This window comes from Atta colombica, unplaced genomic scaffold (genome assembly GCF_001594045.1).
Source record: "Atta colombica isolate Treedump-2 unplaced genomic scaffold, Acol1.0 scaffold254, whole genome shotgun sequence".
Classification (NCBI taxonomy): Eukaryota; Metazoa; Arthropoda; class Insecta; order Hymenoptera; family Formicidae; genus Atta; species Atta colombica.
The window spans coordinates 1,618,043-1,631,913 of record NW_017259353.1 but is presented as its reverse complement, the minus strand read 5'-3'; the positions used below and the strand labels follow the sequence as shown (position 1 = coordinate 1,631,913).

At 33.4% G+C, this 13,871-nt stretch overlaps 1 protein-coding gene across 1 annotated transcript in view; it reads left to right on the top strand.

The window, feature by feature from the left end:
* The window catches only part of LOC108689046, a 34,107-nt gene that overhangs the window by 3,220 nt on the left and 17,016 nt on the right, over window positions 1-13,871 (top strand). The gene's annotated exons all lie outside the window — the stretch shown is intronic.

Below are 13,871 nucleotides of genomic sequence, written 5' to 3'. Positions count from 1 at the left end.
ATCAATAATAATAGCAATAAAAATGCTTCTATTGTAATAAAATATTAAAGAATCTTATTGTATATTTATATAAGACAGACTCTAATGATTAGTATTGTGAAAATAATAGCTGCCCTATAAATTGAACATTTGGAATATTTGTAAATTGACTGCTTTCAATGACAGCGTAATTTCTCACGGCTTCGTGCGGTTTCGCATTCCTTTTTGCGCGAACAGAAACATGAGTCTCTCGAGAGTCTTCGTCCCAGCAAGGGACGTTTAGGAAGGGCATATTTTTCTTTACCATCTGTACAGACCGTTGAACACATGCTTTATACTGTCATTCGAAATCTCGCCTTCTCCTTCCCGCCCGAAAAATACCGGATACTATTAACGATTATTATGTTTCTTTCTTAAATCGAATTTTAAATGCAAAATAACGATTTTAGAGTAATTTTAGGAAATAGATTTATTCAAAAGAAAATAGTCTCGTGGATATTTTTCACGAGAATAAAATAATGCAATCGGTTGTAAGCGATAGGAATTTCCTAAGGCGATTAAATACTTTTTGCAATTTCATACGCTTGATTATGATCAAGGTCGATGTATTTAGAATTTTTAATGTATCCATACAAACATTTCTATCCTCGTTTCCACTTGAGCTCTAAATATTACACGCGCGATTTTCCTCCATGCCTATGCGGCAAAGACTTTTCATTGTATTTACGCTTGTCTGACCCGTTTCGCACGCGGGTTGCAGAGGTCGTCGCGGAATATATAAGTCGCTTCCGTTAGTCCGAGATACCGGTCGTGTATACTTCTTTATATGATTATACTTCATAAATAATTTCTTAATGACGTACGAAATGTAGATATTTAAAAAATTAGCATTCTAATTATAATTGTAATGACTTCATTTAATCCAATAAGTATATTCACGGATAATGTTAGATAAAATACTTTATACGATGACAACTGTTTGGAATTAAATTTTTAATTATGAGATATTATGGCGCTATAAATTCTGCAAGTATCTTTATCCCGACAAGAAGCATCTTCTTTTTATTGTGGGAAGTAATAGAAAGCAGCGACGAGATCCCCGTTTTCAAAGCATAAGATACATATACATCGCAGTTTTTGTCACTGGAACCGAGGATTCTCTGTGAGAACCCCGCATACCGTGATGTCACACATACTGCAACCACGTTCACAATGCGCAGTGAAAAACTAAACGAGCGACTGTAGCCATAGCGGATCCACTTAATCGAGACTGCCGGTCTACACAGAGTTTTTTATTGCTCGGTCACGATTAGGCGGTATGTTTGCAAAGAACCTTGGCCAATTACTGACACTTGAATTCCATAGTTTTCACAATTAACGCTGCAATACTAGACACGTGAGAGAAGCGCCATCGCTTGGTAGTCACGTATTTGGAATTTTTACTTTCAATGCTTTCTTTTAATTTTTGATATTAAATATTAGATCATCAAAATTAATTAAATATCATATTGAGATAATGAATGCTATGTGTCTTGCACAAGATGGAAGTCTATATTTCGTTACGCCTTTAGTCCCGGACCTGTCCTAGCCCTTGCAATATCCGATGCAGTAGGCCGTGTTTCCGGTTTCTTTGTGATTCTACAGTTTGTTGTTGGATAATTTCGATAAGCTTAAGTTCATTATCCCAACTAAATATCAAGTTTTTATCGAATACGCACTATTTAATGTCGCATTAAATCCTATATCGTCAGTTATTTTTTCATCGCAAATGTCAGATTTTTGAGCATAATATTTGTTATTTCAATTTTATTTTTTTCATTTGAGTATCTACTATATCTGATTTTGTAATTTTTTCTAATTTTTTTAGAAAGGGAAAATTGCACTCGTCTATCTATCACTATTATGAAGATAGTAAACGGAAGTGACGAAATCATCTTTGGCACGACATGTAGAAGATTGTGTATAGATTTCGAAAACATTCGTTGTCCCGTAATTTCCCTCGAAGTAGGAACGTTTCTCGCTTCGGTGACTCTAGGAAGGTCGAATTCACAACGTAGATGACCTCTCTTATTCACGACCAGGTGCTCATAATCAAAGAACGCGTAGTTGCAAACTTTGCGAAAAAAATTCACCTTTTGAATGAACAATAAAGAACAGTTTTGCATAGATTTTATCTCATTTTTATTTTTACAGTTTTAGCGGAAAGCTTATGAAACACGGTAATGGAAAGATGAAATATTATTCACACAAGAGATAATATTTTACATTCAACAATGTATGTAACTGTTACTTATAACTTGTATTATCTTACATTTATATTGTTGAGTGTGAAATTATAACTAACGATTGAAGAGATAATTTTACATTTAACAATATGATTTATAACTGTTATTTACTACTTTATATTATATTTATATTATTAAATGTAAAATTATAACTTTGTTAGTTGATGGTTACTTTTTTGCTGGGCTATTATGCGACAATAATATAATAAATCCTATGGCTATCATGCGACAGCAATAATAATAATAATATGATAGCAATAATAGAGATAATATATAAATATCTTTCTCTATATCCTGATTAACTCTATACTTGCAATTATACAGATATTTACTATAGAATTGGTCCTTATTTCGTCACTCGCGTAATCAATTTAATCTCGAATTCCTTGGAATATCCAGGTACGATTATATGCACGTACATGTGAGAATAAAAACGTTCATCTAAGATTGTTTCCTTCAATGTTCACGACCAACATTGCTTTTCCTCTTCCTGCTCCGATTCTCCCTCTCACGGAAGACGGAATAAAAAGCACACAATAAAAATTGTGTGTTTGCGTTAATTATTACGTGCCGCCTCGCCCGCATAACGACGCGACGCCAAGAGAAGAAGACAGGAAGAAGAGATACAGAAAAGGAGCGGGTAATGTCTTCTTCGAAATTTTTTTTGTGGAAGAAGCCCCGTACGATGACAAACGATGGTTCACAATAGCCTATAATCAGGATATAACTCATCAAAAGAGCCTTTCCTATATCTAAGGATAATTCTCTCATATTTTGCTGAAGGTCCGAGAAAAATAAAAAAATATAAAACACAAAATCATAATAAAATCAAGATAACATCAAATAAAAATAACTTTAAGGAAAATCATAATGATGTCATTTGATACACTTTTGATGATGATTTTATAACGAATTCTGGACATGATAATGATTTTTTAATTAGAAATTATTTTAAAAAATCATTATTATGCTATGAAGTCATTAAAATTATTCTATATTGAAATATTATTATTTTTCCTAAAATCACTTCTACTGAATCTTGGAACTTCTTATGATTTTGTGTTTTATTTCGATATAAAAATGATATTTTTGTGCTCATGTCCAATTGACGGGCTCATCAGTTGCATATTGGCAACTTTTCGTGTCGATCGACTCTCCGGTCCGGTTCTGTCGCCATCTTTAACAACTATTTATGGAGCATCAAACGCGCAGCACATCGTTTCTTCTGTTACGTTGAAGATAATTATAGATTATTATCCGCCTGCATTTTCTGAGGGGAACGTGAGATGAACTCGTCTGCTCGGATGAATTGGAGGCTTGGGAGTCTTTACCGAATGGACGATCTTAAGCAAACACACTACGAAAACACTTCTGTCACAGTAAAAAGTAGGAATTACATCTGGTTTTTCATCATCAATGATGAGGAATTCCCCATTGTTGATGTAACTAAGATGACGTATTCAATGCATAATCTTTCTAGATCAAGACTTCGTTTATACATGGAAGCTTACGACGATATCGTATATATGAGAGATAAAATTTTTTATCAGAAAGATATCTCAGACGCGTAATTCTTCAAGAATATAGGTCGTAATTGTTTCTCTTCATCGAAAACGTGGAAATATTATCGCAAAGTTTGTTGTATCGCAATGCATTTATCACATGTTAGGGGAAGAATAACTGTATGCTAAGTTCAAGATTACGACCGGAAGTACTATGTTAACTATTAACAACAGGAGCAATCCTCTATTGCATGCGATAAGAATAATCGAGTCCGGAAGCATCATTGATTGAGCCTCTAAAAAAACTATCTGTTCATTTTTTGAAGAACAGTTATCGAAAAGGATTTTTCTGATTATACAGAGATTTGATTTGTTAAATACATATTTGAATAATAATAAAGGAAATTTTTTATACATATATAGTATATTATAAAAAAGATCAAGATTCTCTGTCTTATCGTGCAATTACGCAAAAAACTTTAAAATGATTATAGATTCCCTAACGTAACGACGTTCCCTTTGAAACCTTTTCTCGATGGCGATTTAATGTTCCTCAGACGTAATGCTCGCGAGAATCCATCAATCGTTTCATTCATATTTAGTAACGAATCAACAAGCAAGAAAAAAGTTACACCGCGCTCGTGTCGTTATCTCGTTCGAGTTGAATCTCGTTCTATTCTTATGAACAACGCTAATCACCAGTTTTATTTCTTTATGGATATGAGGGCAGTTCGTGGAAAAACGGGTAAACGGCACCGATAAGCCAGTTGAAAACCGTCGATTGAGTCGAAACGCTAACAGATAAACGAAAAGGAGAAGCTGTTCTACCAACTTATTTATAGAGAAAGCAATGCGTCCAGTTTATTGGGGAAAAAAACGGAAGCTGGACTACAAATTCCACTAATTGATCACCGGAAATTTCGCTGGATCTCTAAAAATAGTTTTCAAATTTATCTCCGTTTGTAATCGAATATTTGGAGCTTTGAAAATAAATGTTTTAAAAGGATTAAAACAGCTATCTGAAACAGAGAACTTTCACAAAATTTCTAAAAAAAAGTAATTAACTCTTAATTACAGACATAAAACTAAGTTCTAAAGAGTCTTGTTTGAAATAGAGAAATTCACTTTACCACGATTGATAGAGCAAAATTCTTTTTATCTATAATTTAGAATATATAGTACCAATCAAATATTGACAAGAAAATAATTGCGTTTTTTTAAAAGGCATCTATCAGTAAAAACCACAATTACTTTCTTACTAATCAATATAAATATATCTTGATAGAATAAAGTTTCAGCTTTAAGAGTCTCTTTTTTAAAAATTCCGATACGACAATTTTTAACAGAGTTATGAGCAATTAAAGTCAAAATTCTTTTATTTAATCCGCGATAACTCAGTAACCAAAAATCGTAGGAATATTTAAAAAAAAAAACGATTTTGTAGGGAAAATATCAAGCTTTCACGATAGGTAATCGAAAATTTTCTCAAATTTATTTTAGGTACGTTACAAACTCACAAAGTGAGAAGAAAATTTTCCGTCTTTTTCAGCTCGTAATTTTTGGTATGTAAAAATTATCAAATCATATAAACTTAAAAAATGTGGTAAGCTTTTAAAAGTAGGGATTTCAAGCTTTAAAATCTTTTTTTTAAATTTAAATTTCATCCATTCATTATTGACAAAGATATTGTATATACAACTTTGAGCTGAGAAAAAAATGCAATTATTTGCCAATACATTGTATTATATATACTTACTACTACTTATAATTTTATTACTACTTATAATTTTTGTTTTGGCTCCAAATAACCTTATTTGCTACAATCGAGGATTAAATAGAAGAATGTGTAATGAAATGAAGGAAATATATCATTTAATATATAGACCTAATAGAAAGATATAAAATGATGCGGTAGATTTAATAAACGAATGAATAGTTAGAAACTAGATCGTTCTCAGCGAGACCTCTCCACTCGGCAAAATTCATCCGGCTCGCCCGATCGAGCGTTCTCGTCCTGTTCAATGCCACCGCATGATAATTCCTAATTGAAATGCTTGACCATTATCACGCGGGAATAGTGTAGCGCTACATCCGCGATTTAACACTCCAGTCGACAGTGAACCGGAATTCATTGCTTAACGCCCGAGATAATCAACATATTACGCAATATGACGCTTATTCACTTCCCAAGTACGCACCCAACGATCACTCAGCATTTTGCACGATCGAATTATGCACAATATGACGCAGACGCAATGAAACTGCAGAGATGTACGAAAATATCAATATGTCTCACGTACAGGCGTAAAGTACAGGCGTTATGTGATTCACATGCGATCTGTCACGGATGATTTCATCATGTCATAGGAAATCTCTTGATATGGTATGAGAAAAATATTGATGATTTATTTTTATAAAATGTAATAAAAAAGTCTTTTTACATATTCATTTTACATGTTCTAATTATTTCCACATAATACTAATAATACTAATAGGAAAGTTAATAAGTAATAAAAAAAAATAGCTTTTTTATGTCTTTTGGTTGGTATACTTATAAAATATACAAGATACTGAAAAGAATTTACGAATTTCTGCATCCAATTGAGAGCGAGTGAATTTTATTCATGAGGACCGTAAGAATTCTTGAGCCGTGAATGTCGTCAGGCATTGGTCACGGGTTACTGGTGAAAGCACTCGCGAAACCGGCCGCTCGCGCACGCGAAAGTGTTCATCTTGCGAGTAACACTCATTCACGCTACCGCGAATTATTTATTACCTGGTAACTTGGATGAAAGCGCGATGTACGCACCGTTAAATTAGATGTTTTACACGCTCGTAAAATGAATGGAGCTTCGATAATGCAAAACGATAGTGCAAAAACGAGAAACGGCGTGAATCATAAATTGCATACAAGAGAGATATAAAACATTGTAAAAGTTTCTCAATTCATGTCTGAAAATCACAATTGTGTAAGAGTGAACGATAACGTTCTACTCATATAATTTTATAGTGCTTTATAATCTGTATATATTTATTTTTATTAAATTATTTATTATTTTTATTAACTCTGGAATGAAGTAATGCTTTCCTTAATGACATTGACTGCGTTCAGCAGAAAAAGTAGCTCTGCAACTGTTGTAAGACTCTTTAATATAAATGATTCTTGATATCCTTAATTCCTCTCACTAAATCTAAATGTATAAACTGATCATATCGAAGAATTTTATAATAGTTGCAAAACTGCTTGCCATTCTATTAATTAATAAAGCTTTAGCAATTTTTATTTCAACGTTTATAATAGTAATGATTCTGGGAGAGAGATATTAGAAATATATCTTCTTAAAGGAATACTAGGCATTGATTAATGATCCTATTTAGATTATCAACATAGAAGAAGCTTCTGTATTAGTGGATTTATTAGTTTCAGGAATTAGTTATTGTAATATGATAATCGTAATCAAAGACGGATACAAATGGAGAGAATTCTTCGAAAAACACTCGAAGCTATAACGTTGGCGTCTGCAGTCTTGCATATTATTACGCGTGAACGCGTGCTAATGCATTTGCAATATACTCTCAGCTACTTGCCAACCAAAGCGTTAAAAAGTCTTGTGTCATCACAAGACTACGAAATATCCAATTATGTCAGCGTAGGACGAGAAATTGCATTCTGCGAATCCATTTGAATATCCTTGATTACTCATCCTGGGAAAGTATCAGAACTTTTCATATCTTAAAAGGTCATCATGTGTCTGGTAATATTGTGTCACAAGTGTGAAGACATATATGTATCATATGCCAAATATGTGGCTGAATGTTCTTGGATGTCTTTCGAACATTCAAGATAAATTTATCGAAATAAATAAAAAAATTTGAAAAAATAGAAATAATTAAATAAATTAAAAATTATAATTTTTCCGAGGTATGTAGAAGTTTAAGAACAAAGACATATCTTGAAATAAAATCATAATTAAACAGGCTGCTTGCAAAAAGTCGCATTATGTAACAATGAGTCATTCGTGCTCGTGCCTTTGTTTCTCCAATTTATTTAAAGATCTTTTCTTAACCGTTTTTCTTGTTCAATGTACGTACATTTAACATCTGGCTGCTCGACAATTGTGGTTTGAGCCTCCAGTGCAGATGGTCAAACTTCTCGTTCGTGCAATGTCGAACAATGCTGATTGTTACACTTAAAATTCTTACGGCAGCCTTTATGGACCTTGCATAATAATGGTCTAACATCGTAGCTTCGTAAGCATCGTAACAATGCTGCATAGGCGGGAACGGGTGGTACAGAGTAATCGAAGGAATTAAAAGACATTTAAGCTCTATTCTTCATATCTCACACATACACACAAACAACTCAATTTCTCTTTTAAATAATATTTGTTTAAATAACACGTATAAAATGCTATAGAATATTTGGATATTTTTTCTTTCTTCTATTATCATATTTATGCAATAAATACATGCATAACATTAGTTAAATTAGAAAATCAGATTCATTTAATTATTTTTTGAATCGATCTTTTTTATTAATAATGTGTCTAAACAACCAATTTGCGATCCATAGACATTTTAGGCGGCAAAACATCGAACTTACATCTACTTCTATTTTTTTTTACAATGAGAAAGTGGATTTTTAAAAGTCCGTTTTCATAACGATACGTCTTTTTTCGCAATGTATGTACATATAGTAAGGAAGAAAACACAACTACGGACAGGCCTGACGAAAGAAAAATTACACAGTGCGTCGGGATACAGGATGAGATGATTAATTTCTGCGGTCGCGAGGAAGTAATGTGAGATCCCGGGATCGGATCTTCTCTCGCTTCGGTCAAAAGCATAATGATGTGCGAACAGGTTCCCTTCGTCGTGACTCTGGGAAGTTTAACGCCCGGGACGAGCGGACGCGTGCGTGTATTCTGACTGCGGTGTGAAACCGCGGATCATCCTTTCTACAGACGATACGCGACATAATATCGTGATGAAAGCGAATTATTGTGAATATTGAATTGTGGTGGAATCGCGTGAAGGAACAGCATTGATCGGCATCGATAGCAATTGACAAGGACGTGAAATTTGAGGATCTCGGTATTGCCTCTCGAGGTTCGTGTGACCATTTATTTTGTTCCGATCATTTATTTGCTTGTGAATTGGCACATAGCGAAAGAATGTGTTCGCAGTATATACTTTCTGAACATAGTTCTTTGTAGTACACTTTGGCCAGTTCTTGCACGTGCAATTTAAAAGGGAACCAGGTGGCGTAGAATTTTTTTATGTACTTATATGCATAGTAAGCCTTTTATTATAGTTTATCCACATTTGTATTTATAGCATTTTTATACTATTTATAGCAATGCCGAATGATACGGGTTTTTTCACACGTTTTGATACAAGTTTCAAGCAAACAGAAGTAGTCGTGTTATCGTACTGATCGCCACTTCACGCGTTATGAAGGCCACCGGGGCATAACGTTTGTTCTGGTTGCAATAATTCTACGCGCAGCGAGCAAACGCAAACACGGTTATCGCGGCGACTCCGCAAGCATTGATATCGCACTGTGATATACCGTGGTCGGCGCGTCGGCGAATGAGAAAGGGGAAGCCGAATGAAGAAACTTACTACAACGGCGACGAAGGGGCGAGTGAGGGGTGGTCAGAATGTCGGAAGAGTGAATGGGAGCACTGTGCGCCAGATGGCTTGGTGGCGTCGCCGCATCTCGACGCCGCACTGCTTACGTCGATTCGGTTCCGTTGCTATTTCATAATAATCGAGAGACCCTCGGCTGCATAATACGAGAGGCATCACTACCGATAACTGTCATGCGACTGACCCCTGACAATTCATGGCGTTTTATGGACTCGGCCAGTTTATCGTCGCGAGATTTTTTTTTCCATAGAAGTTTTCTTCTCTGGAGGGAATCAGAAAGAGCGTGGGCGCCGTTTATTCCTCGACTATGTAGAAAATCCCGAAGTTATGGCGATGTCCTGACAGTGAATAATGAAATAAAGGAGGGAACGGCACGAATAAAACTATGAAATTGATTTTGCTTGAGCACCTGAACAGCGTCTATAAGCAATGAAGTAGATGGATTAAAAAATAAACGATTTATATAATTTATTAAATAAAATACTTATTCGAGCTCAGAAAGATAGTTACTTGCAATTAAATACATAAGTTAAATTTGACAGGTTTTGAATTTAGATATGGATTTAAATGTCTGAATTTAAATATGAATTTTAAAAAATGTCTGTGAATATGGGTGAATATAGGAGTGAATTGCATCTTTTGAAAGTCAACCGACGAGATGCACAGGACTGCATGTCAATGATCATGCTGAATAGGATGCAGTTGATCCGGAGAACGAGTCTGTCCGATATTCAAAAGCTGACCGGATGGGATCTATACAAGAATTCAAAACAACCGGAAGTTCTGTGTGTCCCATACAAATATGATAGTACGTGGGTCCAAAACGGATCGGCCGGAAGAGATGAAAGTCGATAACTATAAAAATGATTCAAAATCGGAATGTATATATTTCTATATTGGATATACTTAAAATTTGCAATTTAAAAAAAATTTAGAGATAATTCGGAAGTAACAATTAGGAAAAGAAAATTAAGATATAGATGCCAACTCTTGAACTCAATCAATATATCTTTAATTTATATGCAATTAATTATATTTTTAATTAATTTGCCTAACATAACATTCAGAGAAAAAGATATATAATAGTAGATAACAATTATACAAGTTTTATAAAATGTAAAATTTATATACGTAATTAAATTAATCATTTTATATATTTTTTATAGATATTACAATTTGTACATTATAATCTATATGATATAAAACTTGTACAGTTATCGGCCCATATTCAGAACACGATTTGAATCCTAACCCAAATAAAACAATAAGTCACGATAACATCAAAATGACATTAAAATGAATCGAAAATAATTAAAAAATGACTTTTGATTTTGAAGTCATTTTGACATCATTTTGATATCATAATGACTTGTTGTTCTACTTGGAAACGCATGCATTCACATTACATACATTATAGAATTTTTAAAATAAAATTGTACATTTATCGATATATTCTAAATACAACCATTACTTACTTAGATATAATTGCTATCATATACTATTTTTCTCTGAGTAGATTGCTTTAGTTTACATATCTATACAGAAAATAATTAAAAAAGGCATCTCTTTCTTTCTCATAATGCAATATAATACACATAACATAATTACAGCATTATAAAAAAAAGAATGGAAATCTTGAATTAGGAGCGTTTAAACTATCTATACACTTAATGCCTCGACAGGTTTGTTTATTATCCATAAGTCTGGTCGTGCGTATATTACGCGTGATGCATATAATGGTTATAATGGTGCATCGACACGATGATGCGATGGTCAGCGTACCGTGTCTGGCATGGCGCACGTGTGAGCGCCGGCTTTGTACACGCACACGTGTGAGCCGGATCGTTGAAACGCGTAAACGATTGTAATACAGGGTGCAGTAGCGTACGTGTTACGGCATATTATGAGTTAAACAACGTAATGATAGCCACGGCGCCAGTACCGCAGCATATCTGCGTCTGTGAATTACATATCGGGTGTATCAGGAAGAATAATACAAGCACAATTCATTCGATTATGAGACAATATTATTGTTAATTAATTAGAATATATCTTCATCTCAAATTAAATCTTTATCCATTTATTTATACTTATTTGTACATACATTTTCTTAATCTCAGTTTAAGGGTCCCAATGACACTCGTGTTAGTACACGTGAATAATGACGATATAAGTGATGACAAATAAGTGATATTCTAATTATAGGTATATAGTATTAGTATACCATCCGTTCTTCCTAATGGCTATGAATAAGGCATTCAAAATTAATTAATGTTATCTCATACAATTGTTGTTGAGCGAAAGAAAAACGCATTCGTTAAGCATCATGATCAATCGTAGCTTTAATAACATAATGATTAATGTGGCGCCACAGAGATATGACGTATCTTTTCCCTATGATGTAACGGGTGGCACACAAGAAATTACATTCATAAAAATAATTATCAACAAAATTATAATTAAAATTTATATTAACTAGAAATTATGTTAACCATGACTTGCGTCGAATTTTATTAAATAATTTCCATAAATTTTTAATATATCGTGAAACATACCTTCATTATCATATCCACTATATACGATGTTGTAGAAAATAATTTTTGAGAGAAAAGTAGTCTTATCATTCACAACTAGATATGCATGATGATAAACATCGTATAAAAAAAAGAAAGATTTCCCTGAGAGTCTTTTTTATCGTTGACGGATAAACTACCTCAATTCCGTAGTTCCTCACGTCCCCGACGAAAGAGTTAAAGCATGAACATGACACTTCCGGTGCAACGAACTCGTCGAACTCACTCGCAGCTTATTACGACACCAATATTAGTTTTACGGCGAACTTCTGGAAATAGAGTTCGGTAAGATATACGTCATCGAAGTCTCGCGTTCGACAGCCTACATATAAATAGTTGCAATTGCACACAAGAAGGAATTTATTGACTGCAGGTGCACGTTGCACCTGCGTTTTCTGAACCCCCAACGTTAACGCGAGTTGTGATTTTTCTTTTCGTTTTTTAATAACATATATATGCTTGAATGATCATTTATCAACTATTGCACGGAATAAATAGTGTGTTCTGCTGGTCTTTAAAAATTTAGCTAGATATGGAGGTTTAAAAATAATTTTGTTAGATTACCAAAATAATTACGTAAGATTTAAAAAATGCTATAAAAAGTTTTGATGCTCTAACCAACTTGCCCTACATAATTATATTGATAATCTCACAAAATTATTTTTAAATCAACAGCTAAATTTTCTAGCTAAATTTTTAAATATTTAATTTTCAAATACTAACAAAGCTCTGTTGTTTTCTATGTCATAAATTTTAATTTATAATAAAAATTGAAAATAATATGATTTTTCAATTTATTTATTTGAAATTTTACTGATTTGAAAAAATATTGCCAGTTAAGATCAAATTTTATGGTGAACTTTGTTTTCGTTATGGCGTTGTTGGCATTATGACTTATTGACACTTGGTCAAGTGAAGTCAAGAGAATGGGTTAAATGGAGGGAGAGTCATCATGCTTCGTCGCGTGCTTATTTTCAATACACAAATGATAACTTAAAATCCTAGCGATGTTTCGCAGATAAAAAAAAGTTTCATTTACGAATCGATACATCGAAAGTTTTAATCGATTTAAAAATTTCTCATTAAAAAGATGTCAATTCCATAGTTTTAATAATCAAATAATCATGCAAATTAATAATATGAATTATTTATTATAAATAAATTTTTTTTGTCATAAATAATATTGTTTGATATTATTTTTATAAAAATATGAAGCTTTTATAGAAATATGATTTAAATTATTGCTGACGAAAAAGATCGATGCGGTTCCTTTTTTGTATAAATTTGTGTAAATTTCATGGCGTGCGATTCCTGACGCGACGTTGCATTATTCATGGTAACTCCAGTAACTCACGATAATCCACCCTTGTCGGTGTTATCGTCGTGGTTACGCTGACTGCAGTCAGGTGTGCGTCCAGTGGAAGACTTGTCGGTGCATTGACTGGGAACAAGGGCGGGTTGGCAGTCGAGATATGGCGACGTGATTGGACGAAAGACGAAGGAATCCAACACAAAGGAAAAATAGCGGTGTGATTGTGCGCGCGGATGCACGATCATGCTCCTTTTGAGCCCTTTCGTGACTCCCGTGAATTATCTCATATGCCCATATCACTGCGAAAAATAATATATCGCAGGTAAATTATAGAGTTGCATGAAATATTTTGATATGTATCATGGAAAAAACTTCTTTTTCTTTGTCTTTTTTCAAGAAACAATTCAGTTATGGATTGTTTCTTTATATATATTTTTTTGTGTTTTTAACATTGAAATTTTTTCTTAATGAAAATTTGATAAAAAAAAAATAATATGTTGGAGATACTTATATTCGGAAGGTCCAATAAATATATTTTTATTAATGAAGAGAAATGTAGAGAAATTTT